The sequence below is a fragment of the Pavona decussata genome, unplaced genomic scaffold, assembly GCF_977016875.1.
Source record: "Pavona decussata unplaced genomic scaffold, jaPavDecu1.1 SCAFFOLD_88, whole genome shotgun sequence".
NCBI classification, from domain to species: domain Eukaryota; kingdom Metazoa; phylum Cnidaria; class Anthozoa; order Scleractinia; family Agariciidae; genus Pavona; species Pavona decussata.
This window is the reverse complement of record NW_028145505.1, coordinates 19,559-41,399: the sequence shown is the minus strand read 5'-3', so window position 1 is coordinate 41,399 and position 21,841 is coordinate 19,559. Positions and strand designations below refer to the sequence as shown.

The 21,841-nt window shown below is 38.9% G+C and overlaps 1 long non-coding RNA gene across 1 annotated transcript; it reads left to right on the top strand.

The window, feature by feature from the left end:
- Positions 1–16,033: 16,033 nt before the first annotated feature.
- On the top strand, positions 16,034–21,310 carry LOC146474532 (uncharacterized). The gene is made up of 2 exons (XR_014866133.1): positions 16,034–17,550; positions 20,646–21,310. It is a non-coding gene; the product is annotated as an uncharacterized LOC146474532 (long non-coding RNA).
- The last annotated feature ends 531 nt before the right edge of the window (positions 21,311–21,841 follow it).

Below are 21,841 nucleotides of genomic sequence, written 5' to 3'. Positions count from 1 at the left end.
GAATGGTTCACATTCAAAATTATCAACCATGTACCTTTAGTGGTAAGAAAAAAGAAGTACGCTACAAGCCGAAGGCGATAAGCGTCACTGATGTTGTTACTACGTTTTGACGTCCTCTGTGCGTTATTAGTGAGCTTACGCAAAAGGACGGCTGAGGGAAGAGGACGGTAAAATATCGTTGTGTGACCAACATGACATCTTAATACCTTCACATTTTTAGGCAATTTTTTGACTAAAACTGGTGTTCTCTCATCTGTGACAACCTGAAAACCACGTAGGAATGTTACAATCTCGAGTCAAGAATACTTGGCCGTTACATTGGTCACACAAGTACAATTTGCCGTCCCACCACATCAGCCGTCCTGTTGCGTAAACTAGCTATTAGGTTGCAGTCCACGGCAAAAAAAGAGATCAAGAATCGCGTTTACGGCAAACGGCAAACGTGAGATGTTTTCTTGAAATAAAGAATACAAAGATGAGAATAGTGCAAACTAATACTGGCTATTGATGCTAACGTAAAACTACTCGACTTTACACATAAACTGAAAATAGCAACCGGCAAATATAGGATAAACATGGTCACGTGGTCATATCTCATATTTGCCGTTTGCCGTCATTCTTAACCTCTCTAATGAAATCTGTCCGACGATGAGATTAAACATATTTGTTTCAACCAATAACCGAGATATTTCGTGGGCGAGCATCACGTTTACTGAGCCGAGTAAGAAACTTTCACTCAAACTTTTAGGCTACTACACACATGCAATTGTGATCTTCTAATTTAAAGTATAATCCAAAACAATTTCATTAACAAGTGTATTATCGTTTGTCTCACGTTGTAGTCACTTTAAGAAATAAATCGCGACGTCTCGACTGCTTAGTGCTAGTCTTCGTCAGACGATGTGGTCGACTGGTTACGCGGCACCATTTATTTCACGATGGTCGGCTGTGATTGGTACATTTCGATCCTCGCTGTTTCTAGTGAAAGGGAGGAGCACCTCTGCCTGCTGTGAAGTGTGTCAGATAATCCGCTCGAGAGTCAGCTAGCCGTCGGTTGTAGTTTTTTCGTTTATGTACGGTTTGCAGAAGAATTTACATCGGCGAGTCTTCTTAATGGCCGAAAGCCAGATAAAAAAACGATTGAGACCTACCCTGTGATGTTTGGACGTCGAATAGCCGAAATGTTAGCCTGGCCTAAAGAAAAGCGCGTTCGCCATTACATTACCACCGTGGGAGCAGGGAAGGCGCAGTGGTTATAGACCATAAAACGACGTCATAAAATGTTCAAAACTCAAGTGGAACAACAAGCCGCAGGCGAGATTTTCATTGCCAAGTTTGAACATTTTATGGTGCCATTTTATGGCCTACAAGAGTATAGACCGTAGAAACTGCCGTCGATTTTTTTTTTCTTCTTTTAATCAAAAGGGGTTTGATGAAGTAAAGACATACAAGAATTACAGAGAGATTAAGGAATCGACATTTCGAAGTCATCTTGACTTCATTATCAAGAGAAAATCAAGTTATGAACGCGGATATTTAAGTAGGCTAGAGCTGAAAATTAACATACAATAACATGGAAAAAGTACGAGCGGAATTGGCTCTATTCTGACGTCATTTTTATTGCCCGTACTCTTATAGTCATAATATCTACGAGCCAAACAGCGTGCGAGAGTTTTGACAGTTATTGTAAAAACTCGGTTCCAGGCGTCGCTGATAGTCCCCACCCTGATTTTAGCGTCATGTTAAGATTACCCGATACCTTCAGAGGTGTCTCGCGTTTAAGCGATGTAGCGCGTCCAGTTTAAACTGTAGATACCTAAACCCCTATATCAAATTAAAGCTTATAGAGCTGACTATCAAACCATACTATTTTGAAATAAAATGAATTGTCGAATTTTTCACGACCTCTAATTGCGAGCGTCCGAATCACCTTTTTAAAGTTACAAGTCAAAGTGAATTTTATTTTTTGCTAATTTAATTTGCTCCTCAGTTTCCGGACCCAAAGCGCTAAAAAAACGTGTCTTCGTTTTGTCATATTCAATCGCAGTGAAAAGTTATAGAGCATTTTCGAAATAGGATGGAAAAAATGTGGAGTGTCACTCACCTTCACCTATCCACCTCGTGCCATGTGGCACATAAGGCCTCAACACAACTCCGCCAATCAGCTCTGTCAGCCGCTGCGATTTGTACCTCACTCCAATTCTTCCATCCAGCCTTTTCCCTTTCCCTCTCCGCCGTCCTCCTCCATGTTGTCCTTGGTCTCGCCCCGTTTTCGTCGGCCTTCCGGTGTCCAGGTTAATGCAGTCCTGCAGTCATTATTCGGTTCTTTCCTCATGATGTGGCCGATGAATTTCCATCTCCGCTTTCGCACGTCCTCCCTGAGATTTTCCATCTCAGCCATCATCAGGACTTCTTTGTTTGTAATTCTTTCCTGCCAGCGTATCTTAAATATCCGTCTAAGACATCTGCTTTGGAAGACGTCGATTTTGTTTTCATTACTTTTATTCATCTTCCACGTCTCGCAGCCATACATCAAGACTGGCTTTACCAGTGTCTTATATAGCCTGACTTTGGTTCGTCGACTGATGCTGTTGCTACTCCAAATCTTTTTCAATCTCAAGAATACCCCTCTTGCTTTGACTACTCTGTTGTGGATGTCTTCAGTGCCTCCGCCCTCTTTGGAAACTGTAGCACCCAAGTACACAAATCTATCAACATCCTCTATTCCTCGTCCATTTACCTCCACCACTTCGTTGTTCCGCGAATTTATTCGTAGCAGTTTACATTTGTCTACATTGACTTTTAGTCCCACTCTTTCTGCTTCACGGGCCAACTTATCGGTCTTAGTCTGAATGTGCTGCCTGGTTGATGACAAAAGGGCTATATCATCTGCAAAGTCTAGATGCTCGAGCTTTGTGGTGAACTTACATCTTATACCGGTGTTCCCCTCTTGCAAGGTATTTCTCATTACCCAGTCAACGACTAGTAGGAATACTAAACCTGACATGTTACAGCCCTGTTTCACTCCAGTTTTGATCTTAAACCATTCCGTTGTATCCTAGCCATCCACTACTGCGCATTGAAAGTCATCATAAAGCGCTTTCACCATGTTTATTATCTTGGATGGTATGCCGTAGCTTCTCATAATCAACCATAGGCTATCCGCGTGGACTGAATCGAACGCTTTCTCGAAATCTATGAAGTTAACGTACAATGATGACTGCCACTCTATTGACTGTTCGATGATATTTCTCAATATGAAAATTTGCTCAGTAGTTCCTCTACCTGGTCGAAAACCTGCTTGTTCCTTTCTGAGCTTCGACTCTACCCCAATTCGTATCCTGTCGATCACAATTCTCCCCATGACCTTACTGACAACTGACAGCAGCGTAATTCCACGCCAGTTCTTACATTCCTTCAGATTTCCTTTTTTCGGCAGTTTGACAATCAGTCCTTTTATCCATTTTCTTGGTGTCTTCTCATCTCTCCACACTATGTCTATGATCTCCTTGACTTTAGTGGTAGCATAGTCAATGTCAGCTTTAAGCAGCTCTGCTTGTAAGTTGTCAATTCCCGGTGCTTTTCCATTTTTCATATGCCCTATTGCCTTCCTTACTTCGGTCCTGCTGGGTTTAGATGTATCAATTTCTTCTATTTCATCCGGCAGTTTCGTCTCAATTTTGCTTATTGAATTGCTAGGGTTCTCCCTATTTAGTACTTCAGAGAAGTACTCCAGCCATCGTTTGGTTTTACTTTCTTTATCATTAAGGATCTTGCCGTTTTTGTCCATTACTGCAGCACTCTGCATTGGTCTTTCGTTGCTTAATACTTTTGTCAGGGTATACAGTGTTTTCATGTGTTGTTGTTTAGCCGCATTTTCAGCTTCTTCTGCAATCTCTTCTGTCCATCTTCTTTTATCCACCCTAACCTGTCTTTTTACTTCCCTATCCTAATGTCGGTATTCATCTTGCCATTGCACCATTTAACTTCTGTTTGATGACTTGATGGAGTAATGGTACAAAAATCGCTCTCGGAGAAAAAATATTTCGAAAGAAAAAATTCGCAGACACGTTTTTGTTCTTTATATGTTAAACTAGCTACTGTCCAACTTTGAAGGCAAACGAACAAATTCCTCAGTTTTGAGTTTTAGCCCTTTGAAGTGGCTCCTCCAAGAAAAAAAAAATGTATTCGAGAAAACAGCGCTAAAAAATCCGCAATTAATTTTATTTCAAAATTCTTGGTTTAGTTGGATAGCCAGCTCTATAAGCCTTAATTTGATATAAGGGTTTAGGTATCTACAGTTTAAACCGGACGCGCTACATCGCTTGGACGCGAGACACCTCTGAAGACACCTCTGAAGGTACCGGGTAACCTTAATGTAATGGAATCAAAAGCTCAGGGCGTTGAAAGGTACTGGCGAGTGATTAATCACAATAGGTTGAGAATTCATAGAACTTAAAACCACAAAATACGTATTTCATTTACGATGTCAAAAATCGTTTTTGGGAATTCAATTTCGCTTCCCCGTTATTTATTACTACTAAATTTTGTTCGAAATGTGCCGAGAATAGAGCAACTATTGCACTTTATAGCAAGTTTTGCGAAAGCATTCGCAAATTGAATTGAAAAGGTTTATCACATTTGATTGAATGAATTTCGGTTCAATCTGTCGTAGGAAACAGATAGATAATTTTACTGAGACACGATTAATCCTTCAGCATACAATGACCAGAAATGATAACTAGACAAAATAATTACAGCAAGATAATGCACCGAAATGCGTTTTTGTTTAGCCGGTGTTTTACAAATCACGAAAAATAATGTGTCTTTTGATTCAGTGTAAAAAGGCAATGAGTTGCATGTACGCGCCGAAACTCAATCCCAAAATAGGAAATGAAGAATGTATGACATGAGGTCATTAATAAAGTTAGTAAAAACACTATTTTAATACGAATGATTTTTCTATAGTTGTCAGTTGTGAGTTAAAGTTCCTTCAAATGCCAGTTGTCAGTAAAATTGAAGGATACTTTCCAGTTTTCAGTAAACCATTGCTTCATCGAATCATGGTTGCCCACGGAAAGTTTGTAGAGAGCAAGCGAAACGTAACAGTTCTCCTAGGGGCAACAATAGCGTTTCCAGTTTTGTTTTAAGAAAAATAAGTACAGGAATTTTACTTACAGCCCCAGCAGCTGGGTATTATTATCAAAAACTCCTTTGGTCAGTTCCTCTAGCTGGTTGTCATTCAAGAACCTACCAACAAATAACCATACCCTAATGGTGACTATCGTGTGACATATATTTGATATTTAGTTTAATGTGGAAGATACTATTGCTTATCGAGGGTTATCGGAAAACTAAACCAATGACCATCTTTTTCAAAGAATATGTTCGGTCCTTTTCTTGAAGATTTAAACTGAGGTTGCAAGATATTTCTAAGGACGTTTCGCGGAAAATGCGAATATTTATTCTTGATTGTGATCCTTATGTAGTTTCGGTAGCGTGGCTATTCCGAACCTGAACTAACAGAAAATCTTTAAACTGCTTTCGTAAGCCAATAATTTTCCATTTCATTTTTCGTTCTAAAGCACACTCCCAGTAAATTGTCAACCTAAAGGGGTAAAGCTCTTCCTGACCCTGCTTAATCAGTCATGTCTTTGGTTTAATAATATAACTGAGAGCAGAGACACACGTATCCAAAAAAGGAAAATAAAGAGAAAATAAAAAAGGAGATATAAATAATATATGATAACTACCAAAATGAATAAGAAGACTATTTAATACAAAAGGTTTTCCAATAGTTGTTTTAAGTAGAAAGTTAAGGCTGTTTCAATGTTAGCTGTCAAAACATTCCAAGCAACCTTTTCAGTTTTTGGTTACAAACATAGCACTCTTCCTCAAGCAGGTTTGCTAGTTTTGAGACGTCTTATGCTAAAACGCACAAAGCAAACAGCACTAGCCCTTCTAGTTTTGTTTTACAGACAAAGGAGTACTTATGCTCACAGGAACTCCAGCTGTTTATTGTTATCAAAAACTCCTTTGGGCAGTTCCTTCAACTGGTTGTTTTTCAAGCGCCTACCAACCAAAAAAATGCTGATTGCCCAAGCTCTTAGTAAGTTTACATGATATTCACACACTTTATTGGATAAAACTTTTAAAAAACACGACCGCTTCAGATGATGGAATAAGTGATTCGACAAAATAGTCGTTACCTCCAACTGCTTCCTTTTTACTTAAAACCAAAGAGACAGTAAGTATGCATAATTCATCAGGCACTGAAACACTTATAAATGGCGGGATTTTTTTTAACGATTGTTTTTCTCAGGAATATGTGAATATGAGGAATTTTCAAGTACCTTGAGTCGTGGAAAAATTCTCCACTTCAACATAGCACGCGCAAAGGCCGCTACATTTCAAGTCATCGGTTATAAGTACGAATCAGTGCCGTCATTCAAATTCCCGCGTCACAGAATCAAATGCCATTACATCGGACGACCAATAAGGACCCAACAAGCTTACAGTTACGCTTTGTACGCTTACAATTGTAAACTGTAAATATAATTCAAGTACAACTGTTGCAATAGAGGTGGACGTTGCGCTGCGATACAGTGTTTCGTTTTTATCTTTGTCCGCCTTACCGATCCTAGCATCAGATCCCTCGCTTCCCACATGACCGATTCCCTCCCACCCTCCCCTGTTCTAGAGCCTAACACGCAGGCTACTCCTAACCTTACAGGATTTCACCAGCTGTTAAATTTTACCACGAACTTACGCCAGCTGAATGGAAAGAGTTGCAACAAAGGACGTACATACTTTGTAAACGATAGGCGGCCACAGTTCAAAAGGCCAATTTCTCAAAAACTACTTTAGGTATCACGTTCGAATTTTAAGGGAATTCTAAGACTACCGAGGTTTTAAGTTTTCAACTTTAAAAGGACGGTTCACATGATAGCAGGTGTATCCCAGTGTAAATCGTACGCGTATTTCGACAGCCGATATATTTTAACTTGGATTGGTATTAGGGTAGTTTGTACGATAGAGTCCGCTCAATTTGACAAGAAAGTTGGTGAGCTCTGCAACATATTTCCTGAGTCAGGAATCGTTGGGCTCTAACTCGTGTGTCAAAATACAGAGAATATTCGTGTTCCGATACTGTCGGGCCGCAAAATTCGCCATTAGGTCAGGGTAGCGTGCAACCCAGTCCTTATGGACTGCATTAAGTTGATGCTTATCAGCAAAAGAATGTCAGCAAACATTCTTCTGTTAACCTAAATGCTGTGATGGAACTCGAGTTTCCCCTTTTGTTCCAAAATTATCATCCAAATACTGTTTGCGTGTACACTGCGGGAATGTTTAAAAATTCCGCATCAAACCTGCGCAGAGATCTTTCAATTGGTTTCACAACTCAATAAATTTCCACTGTTTTCTTTTTTTCGAGATTGCCACGTCTTTTGACTTATGTAAAAAGCAAAACCGAAAGACCAAACAAAAAGGAAAAAGAGCAATAAATAATAAAAAAAACAAGAAAAAAACAAGAACAACTAAACGAAACAACTCGTAAATGAGACAAGGACTGTTTAATTCTAAATCTTTCAAATAGTTTGGTCAGTAGTGAGTTAACACTGACGTTTTCAAATATCAGTTGCTATTACATTTTAAACTAGTTTTTAGTTTTTGATTGAGAATTGATTCACACCTAGTCACTTAATTTAGGCTGCACGCGAGAATATACTTTAGGAAAGATAAAACAAGTTTTCCAGGCAAGCAGCACTAGCCCCTGGAGTTTGTTTTATACACAAAGGAGTAGTTATACTTACAGCTCCCACAGCTGTTCATTGTTATCAAAAACTCCCTTGGGCAGTTCCTTCAGCTGGTTGTTATTCAAGAACCTACCAACAAAAAAAAATGCGGGTTCTCCAAGTTCTTAGTAAGTTTACATCATATCCACACACTTTATTGGCTAAACCTTTTAAAAATACGACTACGTCTGTTTATGGAATGAGTGAATCGACAAAATAGTCGTTACTTCCGACTACTTCCTTTTTAACTTGCTTCCATGAAAACAAAGAGATCTAGACAGGAAGTATTCATAATTAATAATAGTAGACACAGGAACACTAATCAATGGTGGGATTTGTTTCAATGATTGTTTTTCTCCGGAAAATGTGAAACATGTCAATATCTGAATATGTGAGCATGAGGAATTTCCAAGTCCCTAGGATCGGGGGAAAAAAATTCCACTTCAAGATATCACGCGCAAAGGCCGCTACATTTCTAGTCATCGGTTATTAGTGCAAATATGCCTTCATTCAAATTTCCGCGTTACAGAATCAAAGGCCATTACATCGAGCGCCAAATAAGGAACCAACAAGCTTACTGTTACACCTTTTACGCTTAAAATTGTCAACTGTACATATAATTCAAGTAACAAATGTTGCAATAGATCAGAGGTGGACTTTGTGCTGCGATACAGTGTTTCTTTTTATTCTTGCCTTGCCGGTCCTAGCATCGGATCCCTCGCTTCTCACGTGACCGATTCCCTTCCACACTCCCCCGTTCCAGAGCCAAACACGCAGGCTACTCCAAACGTTACAGGATTTCATCAGCTGTTAAATTTTACAACGAACTTACGCCAACTGGGTGGAAAGAGTCGCCACAAAGGAAGTACATACTTTGTAAAGGATAGACAATCACAATTTTTAAAAGTCAATTTTCCTAAAACTTTCTTATGTATCACGTTCGAATTTTCAGGGAATTCTAAGACTACTGAGGTCTTAAGTTTTCAACTATAGAAGGCCAGTCCACATGATACCAGGTGTATCCCAGCGTAAATCGTACGCGTATTTTATATTTAACTTGGATTGGTATTGGGGTAGTTTGTACGAAAGAGTCCGCTCGATTTGACAAGAAAGCTGGTGAGCTTTGCAACATATTTCCTGAGTCAGGAATCGTTTGGCTCTACTTCGTGTTTCAAAATACAGAGAATATTCGTGTTCCGATACTGTCGGGCCGCAAAATTCACCATCGGGTACTAGCGTGCAACCCAGTCCTTATGGACTGCATTAAATTGCAGCTTATCAGCAAAAGAATGTAAACAAACATTCTTTTGTTAACTTAAATGCTGTGATGGAACTCGCGTTTCCCCTTTTGTTACAAATTTATCATCTAAATACTGTTTGCGTGTACACTGCGGGAAGGCTTAAAAATTCCGCATCAAACCTAAGTAAAGATCTTTCAATTGCTTTCACAGCTCAAAATAAATTTCCACTGTTTTTTTTTTCTAGAAAACTACGCCTTTTGACTCATGTAAAACGCAAAACAGAAAGACCACACACAAAGAAAAAAGAGCAATAAATTTTACAAAAAAAAAACAAACAAACAAAACAAGAAAAACAACACGAAACAACTCATAAATGAGACAAGGACTGTTTAATACTAAATCTTTCAAATAGTTTGGTCAGTATCGAGTTAAAACTGACGTTTTCAAATATCACCAGTTGCTATTACATTTTCAACCTGTTTTTAGTTCCTTAATTGAGAATTGATTCACACCTACTTACTGATTTAAGGGTACACGCGAGAATATACTGTAGGAAAGATAAAACAAGTTTTCCAGGCAAGCAGCACTAGCCCCTAGAGTTTGATTTACAAACACAAAGGACTGTGTAGTTATACTTACAGCCGCTTCAGATGTTTATTGTTATCAAAAACTCCTTTGGGTAGTTCCTTCAGCTGGTTGTTATACAAGAACCTACCAACAAGAAAATGCGGATTGTCCAAGTTCTTAGTAGGTTTACATGATATCCACACACTTTATGGGCTACAACTTGTAAAAATACGACTGCTTAAGTTTATGGATTGAGTGAATCGACAAAATAGTCGTTACTTCCGTTGGTACTTGAAAACAAAGAGACAGTATGCATTGTTCGTCAGACATAGAAACACTTATGAATGACGGGATATGTTTTAATGATTGTTTTTCTCAGGAATATGTGAAATACGTGAATATGTGGAATTTCCCTTGGATGGGGGGGGGGGGGGGGGGGAACTTTCCACTTCAAGATATCACGCGTAAAGGCCGATACATTTCAAGTCATCCGTTATAAGTGCGACTATATGCCGTCATTTAATTTCCCGCGTTACAGAATCAAAGGCCATCACAGCGGATAACCAATAAGGACTCAACAATCTTACAGTTACACTTTATAAGCATATAATTGTAAACTGTTACTATAATTCAAGTAAAAATGTTGCAATAGAGGTGGACGACACAGTGTTTCTTTTTTATCTTCGTCTTACCGATTCTAGCCGGCTTCGAATCCCACGCTTTCCACGCGACTGATTTCCCTCCACCCTCCCCTGTTCTAGAGCCTCGCACGAAGGGTACTCCTAAAGCTACAGGATTTCACCAGCTGTTAAATTTTATAACGAACTTATGCTAGATGGATGGGAAGAGTTGACACAAAGTCGTACATACGTTTTGAAGGCTAGTTAAATTTCTCAAAAACTGCTTTATGTACAGTGTTCGAATTTTGAGAAAATTATAATATTGGCGGGATCTTTCAACTTAAGGCCAGCTCACATGATACCAAGTGTATTCTAAGGTAAATCGTACGTGTATTACGACATCCGATTTTTTTTTTTTTTTTTTTTAAATTTTTATAGACATTGCGGTTTGTATGAAAGTGTCTGCCCGACTTAATAAGAAAACTGGTGCTCGTTGACATATTTCCTGAATCGGGACGCCATTGGCTGTAAATCGCGGTTTGTACGAAAGTGTCTGCTCCACTTAATAAGAAAACAGGTGCTCGTCAACATATTTCCTGAATCCGGACGCCATTGGCTGTAAATCGTCTGTGAAAATTCGTTTTCGGGTACCCTCGAGCCGCCAAATCCGTCGACAGGTAGTAGCTTGTAAACCGGCCCTACAAAAGGCATTAAATTGCAGCTTATCAGCCAACGACAAAAAAAAAAATTCTTGTGTTGATATAAACGGTTTCATCGAACTCCCGTCTCCCCTTTTGTTAAAAATTTGTCATCCAAATACTGTTGAGATGTCCACTGCGGGAAGGCTTATCCATTCCGCATGCATCAAACATAACCAAAGATCTTTCAATCTCCTTTGTAATTCAATAATTTTTTTTTCTTTTTACTTCTAAAGCATGCCCCCCAATAAGTTCACAACACGAACGGTGACACTTTTAAACGACCACGTCTTCTGACCGGTAAATTTTAGACTCCTTTTCAGTTTTTATTACGCTGGTGTCATTTTAAGTGTTAAATTCTTTTTTCTTTGCGAGTTTTTCAATGCGGTCGTGAAATTTGTTGGCACGAATTGAAACTTGTCCTTATGTGAGAGATACTTTCTAATAGATAGAAATAAGTTAACATACTTTCAAATTTATGGAATCCAAAGTTGATCTCTGTTTAAACAACTTAACTAACATATTTCATGGCTCATCATCTGCTCTTGCGTTTCTCTTGAATTTCTCACCCAAGTCGATAGTGACCACAAGCGCAATGACGGCGAGCAATCAGGCCCACGGAATGTATTGATATTGCGTAACGCGACAAGATGGGGGTCGCTTTCTTGATCACTCTATGTTTCTCTCTTTCTTATACCGATAACCTGTGACTTGTCACCTGCAACCTTGCTGTGACCCGCAACCGTTGCCCTGCTACTTTTATTTGACGGTTATGCTCTTCGGCGAAAACAATTACATTGCATTGCATGTTCAGCAAGGCTTCTTCTTGGCATGATAATTTCTGCTGATATTATAAACTAATTGCGATTTTGAGACGGCAATAACGCATTATATCGACGGCTGGTTGGGAGAAATTATATTCCGTATTGGGCGGAGTCGCGTAGTGACGAAACCCTATACGGATTTTTTTTTCTTCCAACGACGTCAATATAATGCGGTATTGCCGTTTCAAAATCGAAATTAGTTTATAATATCAGCAGAAATCACGCGCCTGGTCCAAAAAAAAAAATAATGTATATTCTTGCTATCTGCAAACGTATCCATAGCAACATTTTGCACGCGCAAACAAATTTCGTCGCGGAATATTTGAAATTTGCCGGCAATTTCGTAATGTTTCGTGTCTGAATGTCTGAAATCGTTTAATTGAAACACAGAAGAAGCGTGGAAATTCAATGGAAGAGTTGTCGAGGTCCCATATCGTTTCCCGTGGTGATGAATTGGGCGAAATGCCAAATGTTGATATTTGCGGTACTTTTCTCAAAGAGTTGTTTGACAACATCGATACGGAAACCGAAACAGGAGAGTCGTCAAGTAAAGATAGTGAGCCAAAAGCTAACGAAACTGAGCCCCAAACTGAGCCGAGAAAGAAAAGAAGTGCATTGTTATCTTAGACGACGAGGAGATTCAAGAGTTCCAGAAAAAAAGCAGCTCGCGAAGAACACTGTCAAAGGAACTGAGTGTTTTTCGTCGCCTTCAAGCTTGGTACAATGATCGATATGGTCAGACACTGCAGTTGACAAGCATCAACAAAGTCAACGCTTCCGACCTGCTGAAGCACTTCTTTCTCGAAATACGAGATACAAGAAAAGATAGGCTTCGCAAATAATACGAGCCGTCCACCCTGAGTACTTACCAAAATGGTTTAAGAATATTTTTTTTCTCGAAAGAAAGGACGACGAGTCTTTCGACACCTGAGAGGATGAAAATCTTAAAAAGAAGCTCGCTTCAAAAAGAAAGCAACTAAAGGCTGAAGGAAAAGGAAACCGTCCTAACAGGGCTGATCCGTTAGATGAAAGTCATATAGAAAAGCTGTGGACGAGTGGTGCTATTGGTTTGAAATTTCCGCGACAGTTATTACATCTTATATGGTGGAACAACACCAGATTGTTAGGCATGAGAGGCCGACAAGAACATTTGAACTGTAAGGTGCAGGACTTCACAGACCGAGGGAACTTCTATGAATACACAGAGCGTTCCACAAAAATGAGAACCGGGGAAACTGACAACCCAAAAGCAATACGGAAGTACAACAACAAAATAGTTCAAGGAAAGGATGGTGAGAGAGATCCGTACCTTGTGTTAAAGAAGTATTTAAGCCACAGACCAGAGGGTATCGGCGAATTTTATTTCCAGCCTATCGATAACCCCAGAAAAGACATCTGGTATAAGAAGCTTCCACTGAAGAGAGACGGACTGGCCAACATCACAAAAAGAATGGTCGAGAAGGCAGAAATCTAACAGGAGGGGAACTTTGCCAACTCGTCTGGTCGAAAAACAGCTACTCAAAGTCTTCGAGGTAATTTCGTTCCACTTGCAATCTCTGAGCTCACTGGGCACGCCAACGCTACCTCCATCCACTCTTACAGTCAAAACGCCGTACAAACCCAGAAGGAAATGTTTGATCGACTAGTAGAACCGGGAAGATGCTCTACAGCTGTTTACAACAGTACGGCCACAACTGTAAACGCGACGAGCGCCGAACACCGACAGTTGTTCTCCAATCTTTTTAATTGTTCCACTTTGAACTCTTGCCAGATTAACATTAACTTCCCAAATGGCAAGTGACTTTCAATTTCATGACAAATTGTTAACCTTTGTTAAAGTTACATTGCCTCTGTTGATGGAAAAAATGAATTTACAAGACTTTAGCTTAAGACAATCTGAATAATTTTTAATTGGAAACGCGTGATTGTTTTGGAAGTTTTTTTTTTTTGAAGTTCTGATAATTTAATCAATAACCGCCATTTCAGATCTCTTAGAACTGCAGGTTTCTATTAAAATGAACTAATCGTTATGTATAAACATAACATTTTTAATGAAGATTTCCAGTAAAGAGGTAAATTCGACGAAAATTGTTGAAATGAGAGTACTCAGAAGCCCGTTCTCAATCAGGAAATGAAAAGCTTAATCAACTCTGCATGAGAGTTCGGAAAGCCATTTGAATAAAGCGACGCCAGTCACAGTCAGTTTAGACCAGTCATAGGCTAGTTTTTTGACAGAACATTTCGAATTTGATGCGGTACGTGGGCAGCCCAGCTCAGTGTCGCAATGTCAATCACTATTTTGGAACCAATCACAGGCCGCAAAAGTGACAAGGCAATACCGCTAGATATTGACGTCTCTCGCGTAAGACAGAACTGTAGGAAAATCGCGATACCATAGCATAATGCCATATTTTGCCATGCTCCTTTGTGCGGGTTTGGAAGCAAAAATGATATCCGTGTTGACAACAAACCACTCAAAACCCTTCATCAAGAATTCCCGTGTTCAAAGTTCAGACAACCTTCGGATCTTCAATGCAATGTTGTTCACAAAATTCCATGCAAAGACTGTCCTTAAAACTAAATAGGAGAAACCGGAAGATGCTTCCAAACCCGCAGAAAGGAACATCAACGGAACTTGAAGAACTATTCTAATGGCTCTAATGTTGCCAACCATGCGTGGAAAAACAATCATTGCATTGATTTCAAAAATTCTTTTGTCATACACAAAGGCGATTACCGCGTTCGTAAAACATTTGAATCCTGACACAAAGCAAAAATTGTCGAAGGGGATAATAACTCAAAACCGTTGCCTAGGCAATATTGCATTTTATTGTAATTAGTCCTCATTTCCATTTTTATCTTTTAGCTTTTTTCACACTTCCTTTTTTATTCTCAAGTTTTAGCACCCTTTTTGGATATATATTTCCGTTTACGCGCCACATTTTTCATTCCTTAAAGGCTATAGACTGATAGCCGAAAGCTCATGTTTTTAATCTTTTTAACCACAGAACGCTTTTTAATTCAATATGTCTTATCCTGGTTACAGCTATATTTTTACTCGTATCCGCAAAGACTCTTCTGTTAACATAAATGCTGTGATGGAACTCTCGTTCCCCCTTTTGTTACAAATTTATCATCCAAATACTGTTCGCGTGTACACTGCGGGAATGCTTATAAATTCCGTATCAAACCTAAGCAAAGACCTTTCAATTGCTCTCACGGCTCAATAAATTTCCACTGTTTTTTTCTTTTGACTTGTGTGAAAAAGCAAAACAGAAAGACAAAACGAATGTTCAAAAACCGCTTTGGGCAGTTCCTTCAGCTGGTTGTTATTCAAATACCTACCAGCAAACAAATGCGGATTGTCCAAGTTCTTAGTAAGTTTAAATGATATTCACACACTTTATTGGCTAAAACATTTAAAAATACGACCGCGTCAGTTTATGGAATGAGTGAATCGACAAAATAGTTGTTACTTCCGACTACTTCCTTGTTACTTGAAAACAAAGAGACAGTAAGTATGCATACACTGTAAATTCAAAAGATCTGTTTCAGCCCCAAAGTGTCGTTTCAGCTCTATGGCCCCTGGAGCTGATTTGACTCTTCGTGGGTCCATTTTGTCAAGTGGGTCCATTTCGACCCCAATAAAAACCGTTTTAGCCCCACCAAAAACCGATTTGGCCCACAGTGGAAAATAATTCGGCCCCTGGGTGCGTATCGGCCCTTATCACTAGAGCTATTTTGTCTCAAATTAGTCGAACCATCTCCATTGAAGTCTAGTTAGCTCCAATGTAGGGCCGTCTCGGCTCCTATTAATGGAGGCGTTTAGACATCGAAAACAGAGCCAATTTGTTACAGCGCAAAATGGCCCCAATCACTAGGGCCATTTTGACTCCAAATGGTATAGCCATTTCCACTAACGCCAAGATGGGTCCAAATTAGGGTCGATATACTGAAATTTAACGTAAAGCAAAATGGTGACAAGGAGAATTTTGTGGGAAACTTTACTTTATAATTTCTACCTTCTGGTGCATGATTACCGTTGTCGAATAAAATTCTCGCGTTTTGTCCAGTTGTGGCAAAATGGGCTGCATTTGCTTACTATTGAGTCCTTTTCATTCGCCGAACCGAGCTTATACTGGAAGCTTGCAGTAGTCCATTTCAGTCACTGTGATTATTTTCTGACCGCCTTACGATGGAAAACTTCGCCAAAACGTTCACTGAAGAGGAAATTAAGACATGGCTTGGAAGCCAGGAACGTCTTCACCGGCAACCATCGAAAGAACATAAAGTAAGTAGTACTTGCGTTCAAGCTTGCTTTAATATTTGGAACTGAGCTGGAGTTGAAGCCCGATAAAAATAATCTTCTTACTTTTCTTTTTGTTTGTTTGTTTTTAGATTATTCACTTGGCGGCCATGATATAGGACCACATGTTGTTGCAGTCTGCCAGGATCAGGAAACAGGGCAATTTCCGACAGTGGAAGGAGCCTGGATACGAGCATACGTCACTCCCAGAAATCTTCGAGAGCGCACTCCCAAACGCGCATGACAAATCGTTCAGGCGGGAGGGTTTCAACGGAAAATTTCGTCCAACTAAGGTTTTAGTTTGAATTCCACTAGTCTGAGCGATTTGACTGCAATGGAAAGTCAAATTATGGACAGCCGATTCCCTTGTGTTAATAATTTGCGATTTATGATTTTCTCTTTACTGTCGGATCGTATATTACCACAAACACATTTGCAACAGAGCGTGATGCTTGCACAATATTTTAAGCTTACTTTCAGGTGAGTCTTTCCATAATTTTTGTAGGTTTGAATTCTGCTCGTAATTTATCCCCTAAATTTACTGCGGAGAGTGTAGTATCTGATAGCGGTGCTGATAGTTCTTATGCCGCGGGATTTTTGGTAATTAAGCTACCAGAAAAAGTTGAATTGCCATTATTTTGCACCAGATTCTCCTTAGAATAAAATATACCAGCTGCAGCTTAGCTTTATCATTGTTATTTATTCCTCATAGCAATGCAAGTTTATTTATTATGATAAGTCGGTTCAAATGCTTTTAAAAACAGGTTTTAAACAATTGATCAAATTGCTTTAGATGCATTGTTTCAAACTATCAATTTATAACTTTCCTTGCTACATGTATGTGGTACTGTGATCAAGGTGTATGCCAGTTAGGTGCGAAGCTTTTAGCTGAGGAATCCTAACTGTTAGGCATTGATTGATCTTATTACTATAGATGCATTGTTTCAAACTATTAATTTCTAATTTTCCTTGCTCTGTTGTATTATGATCAAGGTATATGCCAGTTTGGTGCGAAGCTTTTTGCTGAGGAATCCTAACTGTTAGGCATTGATTGATCAAATTACTATAGATGCATTGTTTCAAACTATTAATTTCTAATTTTTCTTGCGCTGTGGTACTATGATCAAGGTATATGCCAGTTAGGTGCGAAGCTTTTAGCTGAGGAATCCTAACTATTAGGCATTGATTGATCAAATTACTATACATGTAGATTCATTGTTTCAAACTATTAATTTCTTATTTTCCTTGCTCTGTGGTACTTTGATCAAGGTACAGTGTATATGCCAGTTGGGTGCAAAGCTTTTTGCTGATAAACTGTTATACGATGTTTGATCACTTTACAGTAGATGCAATGCCTTAAATAATTATCTATTTCTTTTTTGCCTTTGCATGTGGTACTGTGGTTGAGATACAAATGTCATTTGTGAGCAAACTTAGCTTCATGCTGAAGTGTTCTATCAACCCTGTTCTCAGGAAGAAGTTAGACTCTAGGAATGAGGTTAGTATTTGTATTAATCATGGTTATTTTATTATGCTATAACACATGCCATCAAGTAATTTTGTTATGTTTGTGTATGATTGAGGAGTACAGTCGAACCTGTATATAACGGCCACCCTCGGGACTTGAGGAACTGGCCGCTTAATACAGGATCACTAAAAATACTCACTGGGCGTCGTCTAATGTCAATTTTAATGGCGTATCATACAAAAACATTTCATGCAAGGAAACAATAGGACAGTCAACACTCTTTCAAGCGATCAATACTTTAAAGTTCAGTGCCAACTTGTAACTCAATGGTATAATACACTCGATTGCAAAAACGTTGACACCTAAAAAGCATAAACCATTGCCTGATTTCATACCGTGGGGGTCTGGGTACGAGTCTGTGCATTATGGGTTATGGGACTCAACACCCACATAGCCGGAAAGAGCACACAGCACTTTACAACATTTCCAAGTTTGGTGTTAATCAAGCTAATATTAGGAAAGATACAGCCATTCAAAAACTCCAAATTTTACTAAGAAATGTATGGAACGCCGGACACACGTCCGGCGTTCCATACATTTCTTAGTAAATTTTTAAGTTTTTGAATGGCTGTATCTCGCCTAATATTAGCTTGATTGACACCAAACTTGAGGATGTTGTAAAGTTCGATGTGCTCTTTCCGGCTATGTGGGTGTTGAGTCCCATAACCCATAATACACAGACTCGTACCCAGACCCCCACGGTATGAAATCAGGCAATGGACCATGAGACCCAAGGGATTTGTGGATAGTGTTTAAAAATTAGCCCTTATTGGCCAACTTGATTCACCACGTGCAATTAATTTTGGTAATCAACTGTCGCACGAGAATAGAATATTATGCAAATATATTTAGTATGCTTATACCCATAAAGCCATTGGGTCTCATCGTTCATGGTTTATGCTTTTTAGGTGTCAACGTTTTTGCAATCGAGTGTATACGGAACGTTGTGTAAAAGTACTATGCAATAAATATAAATTGTCCTCTACTCTTCTACGGTATACAGTGCTCTATTTCATAGCAAAAAATCTCATTCCGTCATTTCATAGTTGTTACGCTCAATGTTCAATGTCACATGGCTGAAGAACAAGCTAATTCAAGAGGAATTTCTTGCTAGAGAGTGAAGCATATTCAAAACAAACTTTTTTTTAGCGTTCGTGATATGGTACTGTACTTCAGCACATTGCGGACATCTGAAAAGCGTTAACTATATGAAGCGGCCGAGTATCAGCTTACAGTAGCTTTGTACGTGTTATTTCTTTATAGTGATGCTGGATCGCATTTTAAACTCAACAAAAAAATCCGGATAAAATAACATATGGCTTAGTTTCCATTCAAGGGTGGCCGCTTAATACAGATTAAAATAGCAAAGAAAGACAAACATAGGACTGCTACAGGGTGGCCGCGGCCGCTTAATAGAGGTAGCCGCCTAATACAGGTAACAAATGCAGCGTTTGTATGAGCGAAAAAAAGGGACTTTGAAAACTGGCCGCTTAATAGAGGGTGGCCGCTTAATACAAGGCCATTATATACAGGTTCGACTGTAGTTTACAATATTATTTTGACAGTACATGTAGCTGCATTTTACCAGATGCTCCTAAGGGTTTCCTATGTTACATCTTTTGGTCTTGGGGTGGATTGTCAAAAATAAATTAGCATGCCTGTCTTATCCATATATATTTTTTTGGCTCTGGGTATAGTTTTTGTGATTGCAACTCATACAAGGACTTTTTTCTTTCTTCTTCTCATGCCAAGTAATTGGTTATCTTCAATTAAGGAACACTATTATCAAGTGTCTTTACCAGCAGGGTACAGAAACAAAAATTAATCAACCGTGAACTTGCCATCATGTGTAGCTAGGCAAAGAGTGTCTAGCAATTTATTTTTGGCCACTGGACCCTGAGGCAAACAGACTAGATAAAAGCCTGTTTTACACTACAAGGTTTTTGGGCCTGGTACTCCTAAATTTTGGCATGCGGGGTACTAATTTATGGTACTGCACTCCTAATTTTGCCATGTAAATGTAAAAGTAAAGTTCATCAGCCTGTGTGCCCAAAACTTAGGTGGGCCGAGACCGCCTTGCAAGGTAGCCTTGGCCTGCCAAAAAATGGGCCAGCGTGCCCAAATTCAGTCGCACATGTGCACATGTTCTTCAACAAACAATAGGGCGTCGTCTGAAAAGTTAGATGCCTCTGTGTCAGGAAAAAAAACCTGGCAAAACCTGTTCTGTGGAGGCAAGGTCGCCCTTAATAAATTATCGTTGAATTATCAGTAACCATTTCAAATTTTGTAGTGTAAATGGGACAGTGATGGGCCAAATTTAGGAGTGCCGAGCCCAAAAACCTTGTCAGTGACTTGTTTTGCACAGACTTTTTCGTTGATAATAGCCAAGGTATAAGAACCTGAATTTTTTAATTTAGCCTAAATAGGTTCTTATATAAATGGTAATTAAAGCAAATTTAGGCTACCAAGGTTCTTAAAATAGGTTCTTATATTTTCATATAAATTTCATCTGAATATACTATATACATTATAAATATCATCTCATAATACAGTATAAATCATTTATTTGTACCATAGAGCAGTGCTTATAGGCAGTTCAGAGCAGGTACAGCATATGTCCTTAACAAAACATACATGTAACAAAGAAACTCATGTTGATACCAAATTCATAACAAGTTCAAGCAATGGGGAGAAAAAAAAATTAAAAACTGTATGGCTCTAGCCCCTGAGGTTTTATATACTTTTACAGCAACCCCACTGATAAAATCCAAACTTAAAATTTTAGCCTGAATAGGTTCTTATGTGGAGGGGGCTTAAAATGAAAATTTTAGCCTAACACTTTCTTAAAACCCAGGTTCTTATAAGTGGGCTATAAGCCTATTACTGTATTCTATCACTCAGCAGCCATCAGTAACAACTTCCCTGTCTTTGGTACCTCTATACCTGGCTTCCAGTGTTTCATTATCATGTTATTAGTATTAATTTGTACTTGCAGTTTTAGGTTGTCAATTGTACCTTGTAAGGTGACCTATCTTTCAATTTTTGTTTTTGTTTTTGTATTACAGAAAACTGCTTCAGTTGATGATGACCTCGCCATTTTTACGCAACTCCAAATTGTTGCTATTGGAGAAGGCTTTGAATCTGACAAACTCTATGTTGTATTTTAAGGAAAGGTTTTGTACAGTATTCCTCACCAGATATCATGGACAGCATTAGGGCTTTGCTGTTGTCATTTTATATATTCAACATGGTATTGAAAGACAGCAAAGCCTTGTTGTCCTTTTTTAGAGAAGGCTTAGCAGTCATTATGTGTTTCGGTTTGGTTTGCCAAAAAAGTTAAAGTGAGAGAATAAAATAATGTTGTGTTGTTCACAAAATGTTTCTCCTGTGTATATATTTATCAGTTTCATGTATTAGGGAAGTATTATGAGTGTTACTCAACCAGAAAATTAAAACCATTCTAGGGTAAGCAGTAGCTGATTTTAGCCCTCTTATATAGCTGTTTCTGACTATCTTGAATCTAAAGTAGTTCTAAAGTGAAGTGTCCTTGTGGCTATATTGGAGTTGATTCAGCCTTAAATGTGTATTCATTTTGCTAATTATATGGGCTAAATCAGTCACCCATTGTGGCCATTGTTTCCCCTTTATACAGGTTCAAAATGGCTCAATTATGGGGCCATTTTTGAGGCATGCTTAGAACCATTTTAGTTCTTGTAAGAGGGCTATTTTACATAATTAAGGACCAAAACAGCTCTTATAAAGAATGTCGTTTCAGACATGTTGGTGCCAATTTAGTCCTTTAGAGAAGGTTTGTTTTGAGTATAAATTGGGCTAAATCAGCCACAAAATATGGGCCAATTTTCATGCCTTTCTAAAGGCATGAAACGACTCCAGAAGGGCTATTTTGGCCTCCCAAGTGCACCATTTCAGCCCTTTTAAAAACCAAAACAACCCCCTTTTTTTCCAAAATAGCTCCTCTGTGTCTTCGTTTTGGCTACCTTATGAAGGGCTATTTCAGCCCCGTTTACTGGGGCCAAAACAGCTCCATTCTAAATGGGCTATATTAGCCCCAAGAATAGAACTGTATTTTACTCACCGAAACGGCCCCATTTTTGGGGCTAAAACAGATCTTTTCGTTTTACAGTGTAGTTCATAAGAGTAGACACAAAAACACTTATAGATGGCGGGATTTGTTTCAATGCTTGTTTTTTTAAGGAATATGTGAAATAAGTGAATATGTGAATATGTGAAATTTCCAAGT